Here is a 23,594-nt window from a genome sequence, read left to right as displayed (position 1 = left end):
GCCCTTTCTTCTTGGGCTTGGGTTCCTCCTGGCTCTCACATCTATCATGGTCTGTCTGATGTTCTGGGTCCACGTGCCCTTACAAAGAGTTGGACATGACTGAACACAAGTACAAGGGGAAAGGGGTCCTGCTGAGTCATCTGGTGGTCAGATGCTCCTATCCACTCTGATTGGACTCCGTACAGAATTTATGATATAATGTTGGGCTGATTTCTTGACCTGCCATCTGTCAAGACCTGTCATTCATTTATCAAATATTTGCTGAGCACCTACTATGCATGGCCCTATTCTGGATATATCAGATCCCTGCCTTGTCAAACTGACAACAGGAGGAATAAATAATGTGATAGATCACAGTAAATGAGTAAATTCTTTAGTATATTAAAGGGTTATAAATAGACCTTTCTTTTTCCAGAAGATAAAGTAGAGCCAGGTAAGGGGCTAAAGAAGAAGTAGAGAGGCTGGTTACAGTTTTAACCAGATTACGGGCATACCTTGAGATGTGAGGTAGGTTCCGCATCATCATATGAAGTGAAGATGGCAATAAAGCAAGTCACATGAAGTTTTCAGCTTCCCAGCACATACAAAAGTTATGTTCATACTACGCTGTAATCTATTAAGTATGCAACAGCATGATGTCAAAAACCAATCACATACTCTAAGAATCAGTTCAGTTCAGTCGCTCAGTCGTGTCTGACTCTTTGTGACCGCATGAATCGCAGCACGCCAGGCCTCCCTGTCCATCACCATCTCCCAGAGTTCACCCAGACTCGCGTCCGTCGAGTCAGTGATGCCATCCAGCCATCTCATCCTCTGTCGTCCCCTTCTTCTCCTGCCCCAAATCCCTCCCAGCGTCAAAGTCTTTTCCAATGAGTCAACTCTTCGCATGAGGTGGCCAAAGTACTGGAGTTTCAGCTTTAGCATCATTCTTTCCAAAGAAATCCCAGGGTTGATCTCCTTCAGAATGGACTGGCTGGGTCTCCTTGCAGTCCAAGGGACTCTCAAGAGTCTTCTTCAACACCACAATTCAAAAGCATCAATTCTTCGGTGCTCAGCCTTCTTCACAGTCCAACTCTCACATCCATACATGACCACAGGAAAAACCATAGCCTTGACTAGACGGACCTTAGTCTGCAAAGTAATGTCTCTGCTTTTGAATATGCTATCTAGGCTGCTCATAACTTTTCTTCTAAGGATAAGCATCTTTTAATTTCATGGCTGCAATCACCATCTGCAGTGATTTTGGAGCCCCCCAAAATAAAGTCTGACACTGTTTCCACTGTTTCCCCATCTATTTCCCATGAAGTGATGGGACCAGATGCCATGATCTTCGTTTTCTGAATGTTGAGCTTTAAGCCAACTTTTTCACTCTCCTCTTTCACTTTCATCAAGAGGCTTTTTAGTTCCTCTTCACTTTCTGCCATAAAGGTGGTGTCATCTGCATATCTGAGGTTATTGATATTTCTCCCGGCAATCTGGATTCCAACTTGTGTTTCTTCCAGTCCAGCGTTTCTCATGATGTACTCTGCATAGAAGTTAAATAAGCAGGGTGACAATATACAGCCTTGACATACTCCTTTCCCTATCTGGAACCAGTCTGTTGTTCCATGTCCAGTTCTATCTGTTGCTTCCTGACCTGCATATAGATTTCTCAAGAGGCAGGTAAGATGGTCTGGTATTCCCATCTCTTTCAGAATTTTCCACAGTTTATTGTGATCCACACAGTCAAGGGCTTTGGCATAGTCAATAAAGCAGAATTAGATGTTTTTCTGGAACTCTCTTGCTTTTTCCATGATCCAGCGGATGTTGGCAATTTGATCTCTGGTTCCTCTGCCTTTTCTAAAACCGGCTTGAACATCTGGAAGTTCATGGTTCACGTATTGCTGAAGCCTGGCTTGGAGAATGTTGAGCATTACTTTACTAGCGTGTGAGATGGGTGCAATTGTGCGGTAGTTTGAGCATTATTTTGCATTGCCTTTCTTTGGGATTGGAATGAAAACTGACCTTTCCCGTCCTGTGGCCACTGCTGAGATTTCCAAATTTGCTGGCATATTGTGTGCAGCACTTTCACAGCATTATGTTTCAGGATTTGAAACAGCTCAACTGGAATTCCATCACCTCCACTAGCTTTGTTCATAGTGATGCTTCCTAAGGCCCACTTGACTTCACATTCCAGGATGTCTGGCTCTAGATTAGTGATCACATCATCATGATTATCTGGATCATGAAGATCTTTCTTGTACAGTTCTTCTGTGTATTCTTGCCACCTCTTCTTAATATCTTCTGCTTCTGTTAGGTCCATACCACTTCTGTCCCTTATCGAGCCCATCTTTGCATGAAATGTTCCCTTGGTATCTCTAATTTTCTTGAAGAGATCTCTAGTCTTTCCCATTCTGTTGTTTTCCTCTATTTCTTTGCACTGATCGCTGAAGAAGGCTTTCTTATCTCTTCTTGCTATTCTCTGGAACTCTGCATTCAGATGCTTATGTTTTTCCTTTTCTCCTTTGCTTTTTGCCTCTCTTCTTTTCACAGCTGTTTGTAAGGCCTCCCCAGACAGCCATTTTGCTTTTTTGCATTTCTTTTCCATGGGGATGGTCTTGATCCCTGTCTCCTGTACAATGTCACAAACCTCATTCCATAGTTCATCAGGCACTCTATCTATCAGATCTAGGCCCTTAAATCTATTTCTCACTTCCACTGTATAATCATAAGGGATTTGATTTAGGTCATACCTGAATGGTCTAGCGGTTTTCCCTACTTTCTTCAATTTGAGTCTGAATTTGGTAATAAGGAGTTCCTGATCTGAGCCACAGTCAGCTCCTGGTCTTGTTTTTGTTGACTGTATAGAGCTTCTCCATCTTTGGCTGCAGAGAATATAATCAATCTGATTTCGGTGTTAACCATCTGGTGATGTCCATGTGTAGAGTCTTCTCTTGTGTTGTTGGAAGAGGGTGTTTGCTATGACCAGTGCATTTTCTTGGCAAAACTCTATTAGTCTTTGCCCTGCTTCATTCCACATTCCAAGGCCAAATTTGCCCGTTACTCCAGGTGTTTCTTGACTTCCTACTTTTGCATTCCAGTCCCCTATCATGAAAGGGACATCTTTTTTGGGTGGTAGTTCTAAAAGGTCTTGTAGGTCTTCATAGAACCATTTAACTTCAGTTTCTTCAGCGTTACTGGTTGGGGCATAGACTTGGATTACTGTGATACTGAATGGTTTGCCTTGGAGATGAACAGAGATCATTCTGTTGTTTTTGAGATTGCATGCAGGTACTGCATTTTGGACTCTTTTGTTGACCATGATGGCTACTCCATTTCTTCTGAGGGATTCCTGCCCGCAGTAGTAGATGTAATGGTCATCTGAGTTAAATTCCCGTATTCCAGTCCATTTTAGTTCGCTGATTCCTAGAATGTCGACGTTCACTCTTGCCATCTCCTGTTTGACCACTTCCAATTTGCCTTGATTCATGGACCTGACATTCCACGTTCCTATGCAATATTGCTCTTTACAGCATCGGACCATGCTTCTATCACCAGTCACATCCACAACTGGGTATTGTTTTTGCTTTGGCTCCATCCCTTCATTCTTTCTGGAGTTATTTCTCCACTGATCTCCAGTAGCATATTGGGCACCTACTGACCTGGGAAGTACCTCTTTCAGTATCCTATCATTTTGCCTTTTCATACTGTTCATGGGGTTCTCAAGGCAAGAATACTGAAGTGGCTTGCCATTCCCTTCTCCAGTGGACCACATTCTGTCAGACCTCTCCACCATGACCCGCCCGTCTTGGGTTGCCCCGTGGGCATGGCTTAGTTTCATTGAGTTAGACAAGGCTGTGCTAAAAAATGCTAACCGTCATCTGAGCCTTCAGTGAGTTTTTGCCATAGTCACATCAAAGGTCAGTGATCACAGAACACCGTAAGAAATATAGTAATGAAAATGTTTGAAATATTGCTATCCAGATGTGACAAAGAGATACAAAGTATGCCAATGCTATTGGGGAAAATGGCGCCTATAGACTTGCTCAAACCAGAGTTGCCATAAACCTTGAATTTGTAAAAAAAAAAAAAAAAGCAGGATCTGTGACTCTCTATAAAGTTAAGCACAATAAGAGGTCTCAGTGAAGCACAGTGAAGCACAATAAAAGGCCTGTACTCAGTGGTGGCCTCACTAAGGAAAAACTGGAGGAAAGAATGGCTGGGTCACATGGATGCTGGGGTCCAGGGTGGGGAGAAGGGTTTTGCAGGTCCAGGGACCACCAAGTGCAACATCCCTAAGTGAGGAGTTTTAGAACCCAGCAGATTGGGGTTCCGATCTCTAATGCTCTACTTTCTCTCTGTGCAAGCTCGGGAAAGTTAATTAACCTCTCTGAGTTTCAGAGTGCTTATAGGCAAAATGGAGATAAAAAATTAGATAATACCCGTAAAGCAGGTTGAACAGGGCTAATTATCAGTAACTGTGACGAACAGGCCCTGCCCGATCCTAGAGATGTGGACATAACTACAGGAAAGTCCGAGGTAGCAGCGGGCAGTAAAGCGTGATGATTAAGAGCATCAGCTGTCATTTAGTAGTCCTGTGACCTTGGGCTAGTTTATGTAACCTCAGTCTCCTCTGTTGTAAGTGGGATAATAATAGCAGCGACATCAGACAGTCATTGTGAGGAATCAGTGAGCGAATCCTGGAACGTGCTCAGGAGGTGGGCTTGGCTCTGAAGAAGCACTCAGTGAATGGCAGCTATTTTTTTGGCTGAAACCATGGGGAGAGAGGCATTCTTTTCTCCGTAGGATTGCTAAACTGGTAGAATGTGAGCCGGGAGCTGCTGGGGGCCATCGGTGGGAGGTCTTCCCTGCAAAGGAAGCCAACCCAGGGAAAGCAGAGCTGAAGGGTGGACAGAAAGGGACTTCTGACAACTTAAAAAAAAAATGTAACTTTAAAAATTAACCCAAAAAACTTACTGTCAGGGGCTTGCACCATACACACATTCAGCTTATGCAAATCCAACTTGCCTTGGTGCAAGCTGGTTGCTTGCCTTGGTGATGCAGTCCTCAGGAAGCAAAGGGCCAGGCAGGAGGGGTTAGGTGCCAGCTGGAAAGGTAAGGACTGAGTTTGTCCTTTGGTGGCCTGTAGCTGAGTGGGGGGGATGGGGTGGGAGCTCCAAGCCAAGCACCCCCATCCTTCTCCCTTCTGGTTCCCAACCATCCCAGTGTTTAGCACCTTTGGATGCCCTTTTTAGAGCCTCTCAAAATCTCACCAACTTGTACATTAAACAAGTTGTTTAAGAGAAGGCCTAACAACAAAAAGCCATGATGACTTATTCTCTGCTTTTAAAGGATTTTTTTTTTCATTGCGCTAGTGTTGAAAATCCAGTCATGTGTCTGTGTGTGGGAGGTATTGTTTATTCATTCAGTGGGTAACTCCAGCTGCACTCTGGACATGCGGGCCCTAGCTGTGACTCTGGAGCCCAACTCCCTCCCCCCCGCCGCCTGCAGGTCACAGCGGAGCCATCCTCACTTGGTGACCCCCAGCCCACTGAGAGGGTCCCCCGCTCCCTCCTGAGGGCCACGACCTTGTCCTGAAAGCAAGTAACACGTACATCCGTGGATTTCCAGTTTTATGTGTGACTAAGTGTCACTTTCTAGGAAACTACTGAGTTACTACAATTCACTAGTCATAACTAAAATTAGTATGTTACTAGGGTTTACCAAGAACTCAGCTGCAGCATTCTTCGTGGAAGGCTGGCTCCTGCTCCGTGCTTCCCAACCTTGTAGAACTCCTACTACGCAAATTGGAAAGGGAACTGGGGATGGAGACTGGATGAAGTGTCTTTGGCCACACCTAAGTTAACCAAAAGGGGCAAAAGAGCTTGAGAGCCACTGTTCTAGGATCTAGAAATTCAGAAATCTCCTCTCTGGGTGCTTTAGTGACCACCCCCCCCCCCCACCAACACATTTCAATAGCCCTGACATTTCCAGTTGCCTCTACATCAATAGTGATTGCACACATTTAAACCACAATAAGTTACCCACAGAACACATTTTAAACCAGTATCCATAAATAAAATTCTAGTTCTGACCTCCAGATGCCTAAAGAACTCCTTCATACATTTAATATATACTCATTAAGACTTTAAAATAGGGACTTTCCCAGTGGTCCAGTGGTTAAGAATCCACCTACCAATGCAGGGGACATGGATTTGATCCCTGGTCTGGGAAGATCCCACATGTGGCAGGGCAACTAAGCCTGAGCACCACAACTACTGAACCTGCACGCCTAGAACCTGTGCTCCACAGCAAGTGAAGCCACCACAGTGAAAACCCCGGGCACCACAACTAGAGAGTAACCCGCTGCTCACCACAACTAGAGAAAGCCTTCCCACAGTGACAAAGATCCAGTGCAGCCAAAAAAAAATTTTTTTAAGACTTTAAAATATATCAGGCATGGGTTAGTTCTGGGGCATGCAGTGAAATCAAGTCTGTCACATTCCCTGTCTGCATTCAGCTTACAGTCTGGTCAGAAAAAGGCATGACACAAGCAAACAGCAAAGCAATTATATAATTCCGGGGGTTTAAAATACTAAACAAGGTATTGAGAATAGCAGGGGAGGCCCTATTTAAACACTGTGATCAAGGATGGTGTTATCAGCCAGGCTTCTGTGGTTGCAAGCAACAGAAAATGAAGCTGGAATGTGGTTGCAAAAATGTGAGATGACTCACAGATGCAATGGAAAACCGGACAAGGTGCTGGAAGAACAGGAACCAGGGAAATGCTGGGAATCCTGGGCACAGGAGGAATGAGATGTCTTAAATACCTCAGACAGGAGGTATCATGGCCAACCATTTCCTATTCTTAGTTCACATGAGTCAAGGGCCCCTCCCTTGCTGGAGAAGTAGTGGAAGGGCAGAACACCTTGACTGACAGCTGTTCCAAGACCATGTGGAACAGGGGGAGGGAAACGGGGTCCCATGGCGGATCCCATTGGCTGGCCAGATCAATATACTTCTCCACCTCCTTCCCTTCTGCATGTTTCCATTATCAAGGCTGATACAATCTAATTCCTCGCCTTCCAAACCTTCCTTGCAGGAATAGGTGGCCACATATATGACACAGGTCTGGTCAATAAGACAAGCTGCTGGGGGTTGGGGGGAGAGGGTTCTGGAAAAGCTTTTTGTTTTTGAATAAAAGGGACAGAAGTTGCCAGTAGCACCACTTCCCTCTTCTTCCTGGTTGGAATATGGAAAAAAAACAGCTTGGAATGTTAGCCACCAGCCTTCTTACAGACCACAAGAGCAAGCCCAAGAGAAGTAGGGAGATACAGGTCAGGATGTTACTGTGTTGCCAAACTCTGAAATCACTTGAGATCTTGCTTTGTGAGAAAAATAAACCACCTTTTTTTTTTAAGCTACTGTTTGTCAGGCATTCTTTTGTTACTTGCAGCCAACTGTATTTTCAGCAGATTGTGGTAGATTGTACTACTGTTCCCCACCCATTGGCTTCCTTCCCTATAGCAAGCTTATACACTCTTGTTCACTGCTGTGTAAACTGCAATCCGCCCCCTAAAGGTGGTCTATCCTTCCCAGTCTTGACAGACTGGGACATGTGACTTACTTAAGCCAATGGAGGATCAGCAGATATGCCTGACATTCACATGCCAAGTCTGAGTTAATAGCTTTAAGAGAGGAGGTGGAGAATTCTCTGGTGGTCCAGTGACTAAGACTCTGTGCTCCCAATACGGGGTGGGGGAGAAACGGTTTGATCTCTGATCAGAGAACTAGATCCCACATGCCACAACTAAGAGCTTGCATGCCACAACTAACACTGGGCAAAATAAATAAATATTTTTTGAAAATAAAAACATTTCTTTCAAAAAAAGAGAGTGTACATTTTTAGTTGTTACCTGCTGTTTGCCATCAACCACCAGGTGGCTTGTCCCAGATAGTGGCTTCTCCTTCAGCTTGTCTCATGGAATGAGAGATACACGGAGCTGTGGCTAAAAAGGTGCCATACATGAAATAAACGTTTGTTGTTGTGACCCACAATGTTTGGGGCTGTTTGTTAGTCTGACGAAGCTGACCAAAACACTGTAAATGATGCTTTACAGTGTACCTGCTTCCCCCTGCCCCTGCCAAAACTGGTATGGATGCTGGGCAGGCAAAATTACTAGGTATCAACTATTGAAGACCTTGCTGAGGAAGTGGCAAGAAAAGCTGAGGCCTAAAGCCTGCAAAATAATCATCTAGTCAAAGAACCAGGTGAAGTATTCTAGGTCAGAGAATCACGTGCTCAAAGATCTGAAGTAGAAAAGTGCTTGGCTTTTTTAGAAATTGGAAGAAGGTCAGCATGGCTGGAACATCCTCATTCTTACTCCTTAATCTGTGTCTCTTTTCTCTATTTTTAAGCCTTTGGCTTGGACTCATGTTTCTGGTGCCACTCTCGTCTCCTTGGACTTGCTGACCCAACTCAGATTCACTCTCCTTGACCGTCCACCTCTCTAAGGATTCAGCTTGCAGTCATTTCTGGCTCATCCCACTCTTAGCTCTTTGGGGTATCCTTCTTGCCCACGCCAACTGTGACCCCATGAACCAAACCCTAGACTGAATCCAGTGGAGACCCTCTGGAAACACAAGGCCAGGCATCAGACAAGGTGGACTTTCTCCCCATCTCACTACTCAGGCTCATTTTGTGGGGCTCCAGTTCGGCCCCAGGGAAGGAGAAATCCTTCCACATATCTCTTAATTGGTGGCCACACATAGCTCATTAAGCTTAATTAATGAGCCTTTATCAACTTATTTTTGAGCCTTGGTGGAAAGTTGAATTCTATGTGCAGGCTGGGAAAACAGATGGATGGGTGTGTCTGCATGGTTCTCAGCGGTAGGTTGAATTCCTGGTGAGCACTCATTGGATCTTCAGTTTAAAACAGTCAAAATCCCAAGCTTACTAAACTGAATGGAAAATATGCTCCTAAATCCTATGAAACAGATCCATTTTAAGATACCAGCCTGCCCACAGGTCCCATTGCTGAGGTCCTGCCTGCCCCCAGGAGGCCCTGGAATGCTTCCCAGAGGCTATTTCTCAGGAGGCTTCTCAGTTCTTTATTGATTCTCTGTCCTTTGTTTCTGAGAGAATTGTGTCTTTACAGTAAATCTTGTCTTACTTGGGGGAGACTGAGCAGGTTTCTGTTTCGTCCAACTCAGGATGTTCAGCCTAGACCACCTGCTTTCAATTTTGCCCTAAGCTGTGTTATCTGGTAGAGACCAGAGTGTCATTATCTGGAGAAGGGCTGTCTGCCCATTTTCAACTGATCCTTTGGGAGAAAGTTTGGCTTTTTTCACGGTGGAGTCAAGGTGACCCTAGCAAGAAGTGAAGAAGGTTAGGGAAGTAGAGACTGAAATGGAAACATGATGTTGGAGGCTAATAGAGGAATGGAAGATTCTGGTGGTGCTTCTAGAATTTAGAAACTGGGGTGACTGGGGGCCCTACTTTAGCCTTGCAAACATGTTTGGTTGGGTTAGAACTATGGTTTTTAAACATTTGAGTGTAAATGCTTTCGGGCAGGAATGCACTTAATTTTTTTTTAATGTCGGCCATTTTAAAAGTCTTTATTGAATTTGTTACACTATTGCTTCTGTTTTATGTTTTGCTTTTTCTTGGCCGCAAGGCATGTGGTATCTGAGCTCCCTGACCAGGGATTGAACCGGTCCCTCCTGCATTGGAAGGCTGATTCTGAACCACTGAACCACCAGGGAATTCCCATGAGTGCACTTTTTTGTTCACCATAGTTCTCTCTCACCACTTCCTATTGTATTCTACCCAAATGTTTCCTTCACTTCAAGTCATATTAATATTTGTCTGGCTTCAGCTAATTGAGATTATCATCTGTGCTTTACGTAAAAAGCCTGGTGAGAAAGTTAGTAGGACTCTATCATTCAATTCAACCCTGACTTCACACTTGAAATCTTTCCACCAGAGTCCCTCCCACTTTATCAGCCTCTGTTCATCATTTTCATACATCTAATGTGTTCAAGAGTTACGTGCAAATCTGCACTGAAAATAGAAGGAGTGTCTCACATTGTTTTGGACTCAAAAACAGAGAACTAATATTTTTCACCAGTTTGTTGAAGCTTGAGGAGGAAAATAACCTCGAGTATCCCTTTGGAAGGGAGAGGGCTCTCAGTGGTAATCATTCCTGCCTCTAGGACCAGCGGACTTCTCATGGGAGGAAAAACCAAAAATGTCTCTCTAAAGAGCAGGGGAGAAAAAGAAAACACACTCTGGGACTGCCATGATGGGGAAGCCCAGTCCAGGGCAGTGCTGAAGGCAGGGGGCAATGGTAAGAGACTCTTCAGCTGCATTCCCCAGCTCAGCCTGAACTTTCGACCCCATTGTCTACTCTAATTACTGGAACCAGCAGGATTAATTCCTCGACCTACTTTCCAGTCCTTTTTGCTGCCACAGAGCGATAAGGCCTCACTGGGTTTCTCTCTGTCATTTTAATGCAGCAGAACTCGCTGAGAAGTTACATGTGAACTCGAATTTGAACCAAAGGAGCATCTCATTTTTTGAACTGAAGAAAGGGACTCAGGATAGCTCCTTTTTAGCTGATTCTGACATTCGGCTTCTCTAAAGTTACTCAACAAAGAGCAATCAAACACAGGAAAAAACTCCCTACTTTGAGAACAATTGGAGATAGAGCTAAAAACAAGGTATCATTTTATATCTCCTAAATTAGAGTAAGATTTAATCTAATAATAAGTGCTGGTGAGGTTGTAAGAAATCTATATGTTCACAAGTTGCTGGCTGGCACAATTTTATAATATGGCAATATATAGCAGGGGCCATTAAAAACATCGCTGTCCATTGATCCAGTAATCTCATTCCTGGGAAGTTATCCAAAGGAAGTGGTTCAAAAGAAGGAAAAAGCTGTATACATAGAGACCTTCCCAGCAGCATAGAGACAGAGGGTAGCAAAATAACCTGTGGGCTAGCTGGCAAGTCTATGGACCAAATTCAGCCTAAGACCTGCTAAGACCTGTTTTTATATGACCAACAAGCTAAAAATGTTTTTCTTTTTTTTTTAAAGAATTATGAAAAGATTGTTAAGGCAAACAAACAAAGGATATGTGAAGTGCTGACCCTAGAGGAAGAGAAAATTGGATGAAGACTATAAAACAACATGGGGAAATGTTTATAATACATTAAACTTTGCAAAATATAAATGGGATGCTTGCCATGATATCAACCATGTAAAAATTTGTCATGCCATACAGACAGGAAGAGAATGCAAAAAAAAAAGAAATCTGTTGTTTGGGAGTAATTTCAAAGGTTTATTTTTCTTAAAAGAATTTCTTCTTATTGGTTAATTGTTTTTTATTGAAGGATAATTGCTTTACAGAATTTTGCTGTTTTTTTTTTTTAAAGCATTCCTTCTTATTGGAAACAGCACAGATGTTCACGGGGAGGGAGTTAATTGTGTGTATGTTATTTCCTTATGATGGAGTACTATGCAGCAATCAAGAATGATACTGTGGGTCTGCTTTTACTGAGATGGAAAGGTACTTAAGATGTATGTCGAAGGAAAACACATGTTTTACAGCAGTTTGTGCAGTGTGCTCTCATTTATATATGGGCACACCTCATTTTATTGCACTTTGGTTTATTGTGCTTTGCAGATATTACATTATTTTACAAATTCAAGGTATGTGCAACCCTGAGTCGAGCAAGTCTATCAGTGCTATTTTTCCAGTAGCACTCTCTCATTTTGTGTCTTGTGTCACAGGTTGGTGATTCTAGCGATATTTCAAGTTTTTGATTATTTTTTATATTTGTTGTGGTGATCAATGAACTCTGATGTTACTGTTGCAAAAAGATTGACTTGCTGAAGCCTCAGATGATAGTTAACATTTACTTAACAATAAAGTATTCTCTCTTTTTTTTTTTTTGGCCACATCATAAGGCAGGTGGGATCTTAGTTTCTGGACCAGGGATTGAAACTGTGCTCCCTGCAGTGGAAGCACAGAGTCTTAACCATTGGACCACCAGGCTTATATTCTTAAATTAAAGTATGTACCTTGTTTTATTTAGACTTCATGCTATTGCACACTTAATAGACTACAGTATAGTATAAACAACTTTTATATGTACTGGAGAAACTGAAAACTGCCTGAGACTCGCTTTATAGTGATATTAGCTTTATCACAATGATCTTGGAACTGAACCCAAAGTATGTCACCTTTATATCTCTATCTATAAGGGTGGAGAACAATCTGGAAAGACAGACATTGAATATGTTTATAGCAGTTATTTTGGGGTGATGGGATTTGTGGCAAACTTTTTTTCTTTTACTATTTGAAGGTTTAGGGTTTTTTTATTTTTTGCAAGGATCATTTATTATTTTTAGAATCAGAAGGTATTTTCATAAAAATTAAAGAATGTTGTGAAGGGTTTCCCTGGTGACTCTGGTAAAGAATCTGCCTGCCAATGCAGGAGAAATGGGTTCCATCCCTGATCTGGAAAAATCCTACATGATGAGGAGCAGATTAAGCCCATGCACCACAATTACTAAGCCCATTCTCTAGAGCCCAGGAGCCACAACTACTGAGGCCGGAGCACCCTAGAGCCTGCGCTCTGCAATGAGAGAAGCCACCGCAGTGGCTGCACGCTATTAACTGAAGAATAGCACCCACTGTCCGCAACTAGAGAAAGCCCACACGCAGCAACGAAGACCCAGCACAGTCAATAAGTAAAATTATATTTTTAAAACGTTGGTAAAATGTTTTTACAGTAGAAAAAGAAAAATGTGCCATTTATAATGCTGCCGAAGTTACAGGAATCTAAGCAAAAGTGTCCCTCTGAGCTGCTGGCTGCCTCGTCACACTGTGCCCACCTTAAATGCCGTATCCTCCAGCCTGAGGCTCTCTGACACAGACTGAGGTCGCGAGGGGATGGAGGCTCTTACTTTGGGTTCAAAATTTAAAGTGACAGCAAAAAAATCTCAATAGTCATGATAAATATTTTAATCCCATTTTTTTCAGAAATTAAAATTAATGGGGGAAAATCCATAATGAACAAAATATTAACATTTTAAATAAAGACAGGATCAGTATGACTGATTTTCCTTTTGCCTCAGGCCACCATATTGCTTGGTACACCACACTGTTACTGATCCTGTCCTTATTTAAAATGCTGATATTTTTATTCATTATGGATTGTGGAGCATCCATTTTTATTTTTAGAAATATCATATTGGGCTTCCCTGGTGGTCCAGTGGTGAAGAATCTGCCTGCCAATGTAGGGGACAGAGGTTCAACCCTTGCTAGAGGAATATCTCACATGTCAAGTAGCAACTGGGCCCACACAACACAACTATTGAAGCCCACATGCCTAGAGCCTGTCCTCCCCAACAAGAGAAGCCACTGCAACGAGAGGCCTGCATACTGCAACTAGAACGTAGCTCCTGCTCACCACAACTGAAGTCCACATGCAGCCACAAATTCCCAGTGCAGCCAAAGATAAATAAATAAATCTTTAAAATGTATCATATTAAAATATTACTTATCTTGATCCTGAATTTTTTGGCACCTCCTTAAATGTACTGAAAAGCATCAAATTGTGCATTCAAAAGATCTTTAAAATATATAAATTATATCTCAGTGGAGCTGTTTAAAAACTATTTGTGGCAAATGAAATTTAAATTTTATGTGATTTTCACATATCACAAAATTATTCTTTTGATTTCACTCCTCCAATTTACAGGTATATAAACTTTCTTAGTTAGTGGGTGATACAAAAGCGGGTGACTGTCCCAATCTGGCCCACGGACCATAATTTGCTGACTCCTGAGTTAAAACATGGGAAGTGCTTGACATGGAGCCTGACAAGCAATAGTTTAAGCTTGAAAGGAGTTCACTGGCCTCTGAATCTGTTTCTTCTGATAGAGGATGGGCTCACGCTAGCCCATACCTATGGTATTAATACCTATAATACCTGGGAGTAAGTTGAGGAAATACAGGCTATGCACCTAGAATAGAATTTCCTTTTGGGGGTGTTAAGATTGAGTTTCCTTACCTAACGAGGAGCAGGGCTGCTGAGCGAGGCCCCAGGCATCTCCCTCTGGAGGCCCAGGGGGTGCTGGGCCAGCTCCAGTCACTACCTATCTTCTCATCACTCCTTGGTCTCGTCCTCTCTTCCATAGTCCCCACTTCCCACTCATATTTCTCAGCAGAGTTTGTAATGACTGTCCAAGCAGCCGCCACCTAGCAGCTTATCTGCTTCATTACTGCATGACAGGGCCGTAAAACTGCAGATAACCCTGGCTCTCTGGGCAGGAGGGCGGCTGCCTTATCAGACACCGGCTACAATAATTAACCACGCGGGGAAATAAAAACAAGTATCAGACAGTGGATGCCTCATACGTGACCTAAAGCCCCTGACTCCACAGAGACTATGGGCTCTGCTGTTTCCTTATGGCTCTGATGCTGTTCTCACTGCAGTTTTCCTGAAATTTCCATCACCTGAGCTTCTGTTCCAGCTGCCTGTGACTTCTGAGTTGAAAACCCCGTGTCTTAACCTCTCGTTTATCATTCACCTCTACCTAGCTTTTCATGCTCCCCAATTCTTCCACTTCAATTTATCACAGCAGACCATCAAAGAGGAAAATGGACTAATGAGGCCTCCATCATGGGCTTTTTGAGTGGATTAAATGAGACAACATACATGAAGGGCCTGGCTTGACGCCTGGCCCACAGTAGGTCTTGGTGAACAACTGTTAGTATCATTTCAGTAGATATGTTTAAATAGCAGTGCCTAGGATTTGCAGGCCTGTCCTTATTTCCAGGGGTACAGACTGTCGATGGGTCAAATTTCATCACCCCAAATGTAATCAATATCTTGCCCTATCAGAATGGTTTGTAATCAATTTCATTCATTCATTTATTCAACACTGAGGGGCTTCTGTATCATGTTAAGTAATATGAGATCTTCTGTAGGCATTGGAAACAAGCAATGGACTTATCAAAACTGTGTAACTGAACATTTAAGCTCTAAGCACTCTTCTAGACAAGAGTGGCATGGTTCCTGTCCTCAAAGAGCTTAAAGTTGAGATGTGCAGCCAGGCACACAATGCAAGTAACTTGCAGGAAAAAGGAATAAGTTTAGCCTAAAGGTTGAGCTTCTTCCTGTAGGGGGAAGAGTGTGAGTTGCCCTTGAAGGAAAAATGGCCAGGGTGGTGGGGAGGTGAGGGGGCAGTGGCCCAGATGTGAAGGGGGCTTGGTCATCTGAACACCAGCACAAGGGAAAAGCAGAGATGGTCCTTGTGATTTCAGCATGTTATTACACCAGCAGCTCCTTCTTAAATGTACTTTGAAAGGTTTGCTAGGTTCCTAGGTTTTTTTGGGAAACTAGTCCTGACATGACTGAGCCACCTCAACTAACAGCACAATTTCTGTTTGGTGAAAAGATAGACCCTCATGTGTTTAGCTGTTGTAATGGTTTTGGTTAGTCAGTGGCAAAGGTGATCCTGGTGGGTTGAATAGGGTTGATCATAGACAAGCTTTCTGGTCAGAGCCAAGAGCATCAATCGAAAGCATCAAGTCATGAGTGTCTGGGGTCTAGAGTCAGGTCACCAGGCAGGTTCAGCAACTGAGAACTCAGGAGCTGGCAGTGAGGCTAGGACTGGAACACAGAGAAGCTGGCTGCCCCTTTCTTAAGCCAGAAACATGACAATGGATTCCTGGGTGGAGGAAGAAGTGCCTCCCGTCCAACCCGGCAGGCTTGGGCATGTCAAGGCCAGAGGAATGGGTCTCCAGCTGAGATAAGAAGGGCTCATATACCCTGACATCTGATTGGATCTGGGCTTCCACTCCATTGCATGCCCTGTTTCCTCACTAGACCTGGCATTTTGTTTCTCTGATTCTTTCTCGTGAGGTCTTATTTTTATAACCTTCTTCCTTTACTCACTTGCTGCTAAGAATAAGGTAGAAAGATGAGAGGGCAGGAGGCTTAAAACTCCAAGGGGCTGTGGCTTCTTCTCCCCATTGCCCCTCCACCCCACCCCATGCATAAACATTTGCTGAGTGAGCGACTGAATGCACCAATGAGCGGGTCCTGCAGATTCCATCCTGCTACTATCTGTGCTAATCCATAATAATTTCTATTTGACTTTGGAATGCATTATGTAATTTGAATTCTGCAAATTTACCTTCCTAATTAGGTTCTTCTTTGGCTAACACAGAAATTACTTTGCACAGATTGAGTGATGGTGGGGGAATGTTTGCTAGGTGTTGGGATCATTAGGTAGATAATCCATATATTGGCAGTCAAGTGCTGACTATATCAGGAAGGTCAACTTGATTGATATTTGAGGCATGGGGAGTGTGTGTGTGTGTGCGTGTGTGTGTGTGCATGCATGTGCACACGAGCCTGGTGTTCTGTTTCTGCATTAGCCAAGCCATGGAAACTGGGTCTACTTAAAGCCCTACCTTCCAGCTCAGTCTTCGTCTAAACTGTCTGTCCTATCCTGTCACTGTTCTGAGAATGATGAGACTGTTCACAGCTTCAAAGATCCAGAAAGGAGTGCGATTACACCTAGTCCTGCTCATACTTCAGGACCTCAATGCCAGGGACTAGGTTCCCAGGTTAGTACATTAGATGCTGGGATACTGCCTTATCTAACCCCTGCTTGCCCAGTGCATATAAGGATGAGCAAATGGATGGCTGGATGGGTGAACTCTTTATACAATAGGTCCCCAGTCTCAAATCTTGGTTCTCCAGGAACAATTGCTGATGTATTGACTTCTGTGCCATCCATCCACCTGATCTCCACTGACTGACCCTTCTTTTTGAACTGGGGCTGGGTTTTAGTTGGACTTTGATTACTAGAATCTACTTTCCCCTGGAAAGTATCCCAAGTGCCCAGCCCAGCTGGTGATTCTTGGCCCCATGTGCCTGGGTTTAGGATGCCCAGTCCCTGAGCTTGTTTCAGTGTTTAGACATTTGATGGGGCCTGACCTGGCCACGTGCCTTTAAGCTGGCAGGTCTCACCCCAGCCACATGGCCAGTATTCAATACAAATGAACCACTGACACCATCAACTCATTCACAGCCTTTGTCCTGGATCACTTGCCTTGACCTAGCTAGCTTGCCTTTTGTTCCTAATATCCTCTAGGTATATCTAGCCCCTAGATTAACCTTCAGATTGATTTATGCTTCTATATTGGCTGTGATCTCATAATTTCCTCCTGAGCAATGGGTTACACTTGACTTCCTACCCCAGAATTGTGTCACTGAGCTCTGCCTTCTCTCCTCAATGAAGGTTCATGCCAATCCCTTTGATTACATCACTACTGGCAGCTTTGGGTTAACATTTGGCCAAATCCGGAACTCTATATCCATGGCATTTTGTAGCCTTCTCGCTCCTGGGTCTATCCAGCCTTGGGAATGACAGCAGGATGTCTACACCTGTGGATCTGCTCATAATCTCAACACCAGCCTTTCCTGATCTCTCTTGGCAGCTTTCCTTCATCAAACAAGTATCAAATACCTACTGTGTGTCAGGCACTGTATGAGGCCCAGGGGATTTAATTGCAGCCTAGACATACACAGTCATTACATGAAAGTCTCTCAGGGAGATAGACATGTAAACAGGCAACTGCAATGTAGCTTGTCAAGAGCTAGAACACAAGGAAGAGAGCTCTGTGAACCATCACAGCACCTCTCAACAAGAAGTCGTAACTAGAACAAAGGAGATGAAAACGGTGCCAGACGCTGAGTGCCAAAGGAAACCCCAAGGAATTGCTGTTTCAGAGTCCTCTACTCTGGAAACCAGAGCCACTTCCTCCTCTGGGGGAGAGGCACTGATGGTCCAAGAATGGCAACCACCAATGCCATGTGAGTTGGCCTGATAACTGACTGGGCTCTGGAGGGCAAGCCAGGCATACTCCCCACAGATGGAGACTTTATTGAGCCTCCCCTCTCCAAAGAAGTATTGCTCCAAAGCAAATGTGGTGCTTCTGCCTAAAAGGAAAGTGTTGGAGAAATTACTGAAAACACAATGATGTTCAATTCTGTCTCCAAGATAATGGGGACAGGGCTTTAAAAGAGCTCTTTGATTCTAAGAAAAAAAAAAAAAAATTAGAAGGAAGCTGAGCACTTGTCTCTGTGAGATGAGAAACCAAGAGACAACGCAGTATGGAAGTCCTGGGGTCAGACCATGTCAAAGAAAAGAGCAAAACAAATGCCATGAAAATAAGGTTTGTTCCCCTCTCCCCCACATGCCTATTCTTAGCTGATACTCACAGCATGGCATCTGGAAATCTGAATTCACTAATTTGAACTGTGTGAGGAGAGACAGTCTAAACGAGTAAGTGGTTCAAATGTTAGAATTTATTTGGAAAGAAACGATTCAATTATCTGGAAGAAAGTATGGTTGCTAAAGAAGCAATGTCAGGAAGTAGGGGAGGGGGTCTCCTTAAACGAATATATGATGTTCATTTGGTAAAACAGAATTGTGTTCATGAAATGATGCCTGAGGTCCTCAAGAAAGTGCTTGCCCTTCCTCTTCTTGTCTGGATGGGCTTCCCCTACATCATATGACCTGCTTTGTTGAGATGACATTCACTCTACTCTTCCCCTTAGAACACGAGCCGGACAATGTGTAGGGAGAGGAGCTTCTCAATAAAGAAAGGGCCCCAAATGCCTTCCCTCTTATACTTGTTACTCTTTTAATTTCCTTGTCAAAACCTGGTTAGGATTTAAAGCAAAAGGATTTTATTAGGGGAAAGGTCCATGTGAGAAAAAACAGGGAGGAAGCCATGAAGTTAGGAGGATTATCAGACCCCCAGTGAAGAGGAGAGGAAAGGCAGGTCTTGTGGGAAGCAACCTAGAGTGTCATGCAATCTGAGGAAGATTCATTCGGGCAGGCCCATGGATCGCAGCTGCTGTGCTCATTCACTGGCTGGGAGCAGCAGCCCTGGGGATATCAGAGCCCGCACTGGGGGTCTCAATCAACTATGAGTCCTGTGGTAAGAGGTCCTCAAGGCACATTATCGTGGTTGCTTCACCTCTCTGTAGTTAGGGTGGCTCCACTTTCGAGTTTAGATCTGTGAATGTCTGGACTAGGGGCTTCTGCTTTTGGGTATGACAGGCAAATGGAGAGATAAAGTTTGCATGCTAAAATATTTCAGGGACTTCCCTGGTGGACCAGTTGGTTAAGACTCTGCGCTTCCAGTGCAGGAGATGTGGGTTCGATCTCTGATCAGAGAACAAAGATCCCATATGCTATGTGGTACAGTGAAAAATAAATAAAATATTTCAGTTGCTGAGATATTTCAATAGTTTGTGAAGATCATTGGGGTAAATATTTCAAAAATTAAGGCAGAGCTTCTCAAGGGTAGTCCTCTTCTGTCAGAAAACACCTGTTTAAAAGTTTTTATTTCTGCCCAGATCTGTTGAATTAAAACCTTAGTGGTTGAGAACCAGAAGTCTAATAGATGCCATATTTATAGATAGCACAAAGTAAAGAGAAACTTGTTTGAGGTTATTTACACCAGACCCAAATTAAATGATACCTAAATGAAATATGACCATATTTTAACATCAGTCTTCCTACTTTTTCCTTTCCACTAGTAGCTACATACACCCTTCTGCTTCAGATTCCTTCTGTTTTCCAAGTCCTCCCTTCAGACAGCTAAGGGGAGGGGGGGTAGTTAAGAACATTCTCAGAAAACTGGGCTTCAGAGAAAGCAGTAAGATTACTCAATTGTTTCCCTCTTGTTAATTTGAGGATCTTAAATTATGCATGTTGTTGTGCTCACATTTGCATGTTCAATTCACATGCCTGAGCTACCAGTCAGCAAGATAAAAATCAAGCACAATAATTTAAGTAACCTGCGTCTGATTTCTCCTCATCCAAATTTCAGGGCTAACCGTCTCTGAGACAAAGAATAGATAATTAAATCACTTGGGAAATGCAGGAGGAGTACTGGTGGGGTCAAGAAAGGAAAGCACAGGTCACGGAGCCAACTCCTGCCTCCATCCCTTCTAGATTGCCAACGCTTTCTCCTTCCATGCCCCGCTGGATTTCATAACCTCTATAAGGTCGCTTTCCCAGAAGGGACTGACTGCCTTGATTCCAATCCTTAAATCTAGCCAGGCAGGGAGACCAGAAGTGGAGTTTGTCCTCTGTCTGACGTGGGTAACCTTGAATATAGAGAAACCACAATAGGACCGTCCTGAAATTTGAACCAATGCGAACCAATATGCAGATTAGGAAGTTGGAGCCACCCGACCATTGGCGGATTGCTCCTGTGACGTCACAAAGACCCAGCCCAAAAGTGGCCAGAAGTGCCGTGGGCAAGTTTCCCGGCAAGTTGCAAAGTTTTTATTATTATTACTATTTGTATATGTGAGCCCCTTAAAAAAAATCAGCTGGTCCTGTTTTCCTGAATTTCCTGTGTTAGGAGAAAAGTGTTCGTGTACTAGCCAGAGCTGAAGGGCTCAGGACTGAAGAGCATTTTGTTCTGTGTGGTGGCTGTGTCCCTTTACTTAGGGTTGACTGGTGTTTTGAACAAAAGTGACATGAGGGAAAGCTGTGAATTCCAAATGAGCCATGGGGACTTTACGAACCTCTGCAGCTTAGTGGTGTCTGAGAAGCCCCAGCCTGACCCAAAGTCTATGAGCCAGCTCAGTGGAAATCTTTGGCTGCAATCTTGACGCCAAGGCTCAAGAAATGCAGGCATAGGAGGTTGGGGCCTCCCTAACTTCCCCTACCTCTCTTTGCCAGGTTCAGGGCAAAGACAGAAGCAAGTTCCCTGACTTGTGAGCTTCTAGCAGTTGGCCCCTCAATGCGAGGTTCCCAATTTCAATACCTCTGAAGAGTTGAAGTCTGTTAGAAAGGAGGGAGAAAACTTATGTAGAGAATAACAAAATAGGTATAACTGCTAGCTTCACACACCCTGAAAGCTTGTTTTTCCCAAACAACTGTCCTTGAAATGTCTGGCAGTTCCTATGACGCTGTCTATTTGGTCTCCTAGAGCCACTAGGAATTTTTCCAACATCTCTCACCACAGGAACCCCTCCTCCCCAAATTGGCACAGGCAGAGATGGAACACAGCTGAAACGTTTCATGGGAGTTGGGGGAGGCACTCTGTGTTGTTTGGTTTGTCCAGATACCATTTTATCTCCTGGGAATAGCATCCATTTCCCCCTACCCCCACCTTGGGGGAATCATCCCATCACTGCTGTGAGTCTTTGTTTGGATTAAGAGGGAGCCCCACTCCCCAACTGTAGAGACCGGAATGTGTCCCAGGCCTGGCTGACCTGCATGTCTCATTCTCCTGGCTACACAGGGATCAGGATTGAGCATGTCATGTGCGTGTGGTCCAGTGATGGTCAATCCAGGGACTTTGATAGGAACTTTGTGACAATAGGTGCTCTCTTTTTGCACTGAGATCGCTAAACTGACAAAAAGCAAGCATGGAGTTGATGGTGACCATCTTTGCCTTTATAAGGAAAGAAGCTATTCAACAAGGAAGTCAATACCATAAAAAAAAAAAAGAGAGAGCTAAAAGAGAGAGAGAGATTTCTGATAATATTGTTTGAACACCTGGATCCAGCTGTGCCTGAAACTAGAAATGGGAAATTTTAGTTAATGGAACCAATATATTTTCCTTTTGGTATAAGTCAGATCAGGTTGAGTGTCTGTTAACTTGGTAAAAAGAATCCTCACTTAGATACCCAATCACCGGGTAAGGCTTACTCTTACATCTCAAGGATGGTTTAGGGCTAGATTAGTCCCCTTCCTGTGTGGTTTCTTCCTGGTTCCTTCTGCTTAGCTGGGGGGAGGGCGGTGGGGTTGGTTTGATGACATAAAATCCCATGGACGGAGGAGCCTGGTAGGCTGCAGTCCATGGGATCACTAAGAGTCGGACACGACTGGGTGACTTTACTTCCACTTTTCGCTTTTATGCATTGGAGAAGGAAATGGCAACCCACTCCAGTGTTCTGCCTGGAGAATCCCAACAACGAGGGAGCCTGGTGGGCTGCTGTCTCTGGGGTCACACAGAGTCGGACACGACTGAAGCGACTTAGCAGCAGCAGCAGCAGCAGGTGACTGATAGAAGAGACTGGTTATTCTGGAGTGGTACAGCACAAGGATCAAATGAAGGGTACTGGGGTCATATATAGGGCTGGGAAACTAACATCACCTCGCTGAGCCCCACTTCTCTCATCTGTAACATGGGGACAGTGAAGGTCTCTCCTTGAGGTGTCGCTGTTCTATGCACAGCGTCTGGTGCATAGTAAATGCTCAAGAAATAGCAACCATTAGCTAATTCTAGACAATCAACCGCAGAAAAGATGGGCTTTTCCCCCTGGCCTCCAGTACAATGTGGGAACAAGGGAAGAGAGGGCTCTGAAAGCCTTCACTGCAATTCTAACCAACAATTCAGAGCCTCTGTTGACACTGCCAGCCACAAGCACCTGCTAAGCAGGCAGCATGCACCTGCCACCTGCCACTCCAAGAAGAGATTCCTATCCAGCCAGAGCAGGCGGCCTTCCTTCTAGGCCAGATCCTGGCTGTGTGTGGAGTCTGCAAGCCCGCCCACCTGTTCTGAAACCCCAGCTGGGCTCCGTCCTTCACTTGTTCCACCTCCCACCCCCAGCTTCCTTCCTTGATCCCACGCCTTCCTCGTTGTTGACACTGTGCTAGGATTCACAGAGTGTGCAAGGAAAGAAACCTGCATCAGTAAAGCACCTCCCACCTGCCACATAATTGCTTTGCTTATCTGTCGGCCTCACGAACCTGAGAGTTGTGTTAAACACACCCATTTCACAGAGGCGCGAACTGAGAGCACTTCCTGCCATGGGTGATGGACTCAAGATCCGAATCCTGGCGTGTTTCTTCAAAGCCCATATTCTTCCCTTTCTTCTCATAGGCTGCCTATCACAACAGAGTGTAGATGGAGGCACGATGTCACATTAAAAAATTTAGTGTGCAATCGCACTTGTGGCACTTTATCTCAGAGAAACAAAAGCCAAAGTTCACATAGAAACCTGTACATGAATGTCTACTGTGGCTTTATTCAGAATTACCAAAAACTAGAAACAACCTAAATGTCCCTCAGTTAGAGGATGGGTTAAAAAAAATCTGTGGTACATCCATACTATGGAATATTATTCAGTAACAGAAAGGAATGAAGAACTCGGATGCATCTTGAGTGAAAAAAGCCAGTCTCAACAGTTTGCATACTGTAGGATTTCATTTATGTAACATTTTCAAAATAACAAAATGGAGACTAGATTAGCAGTTGCCAGGGACTGGGAGAGAGGAGTTGTAGCTATACAAGGATAGCATGAGGGAGCTTTGTGGTGACAGAATAGTTCTTTATCTCGATTGCGATGATGTTTACACAGATTTGCATGTGTTAAAACTGCATAGAAATGTCCACATGCAGGACACCTGAACCCAGCAAGATCTGAATAACTGGTCAGTTGTATCAGTGCCAATTCCTGCTTTGGATATTACACTACAGTTATGCAAGATATTCTCCTTTGGGGGAACTGGGTAAGGGTACATGGATCTTCCTTATCCTTTTATTTCTTT

The sequence above is a fragment of the Ovis canadensis genome, chromosome 17 (assembly GCF_042477335.2).
Source record: "Ovis canadensis isolate MfBH-ARS-UI-01 breed Bighorn chromosome 17, ARS-UI_OviCan_v2, whole genome shotgun sequence".
In the NCBI taxonomy this organism is placed as follows: domain Eukaryota; kingdom Metazoa; phylum Chordata; class Mammalia; order Artiodactyla; family Bovidae; genus Ovis; species Ovis canadensis.
The sequence above is the reverse complement of the archived record's forward strand: the minus strand, read 5'-3'. Positions refer to the sequence as shown.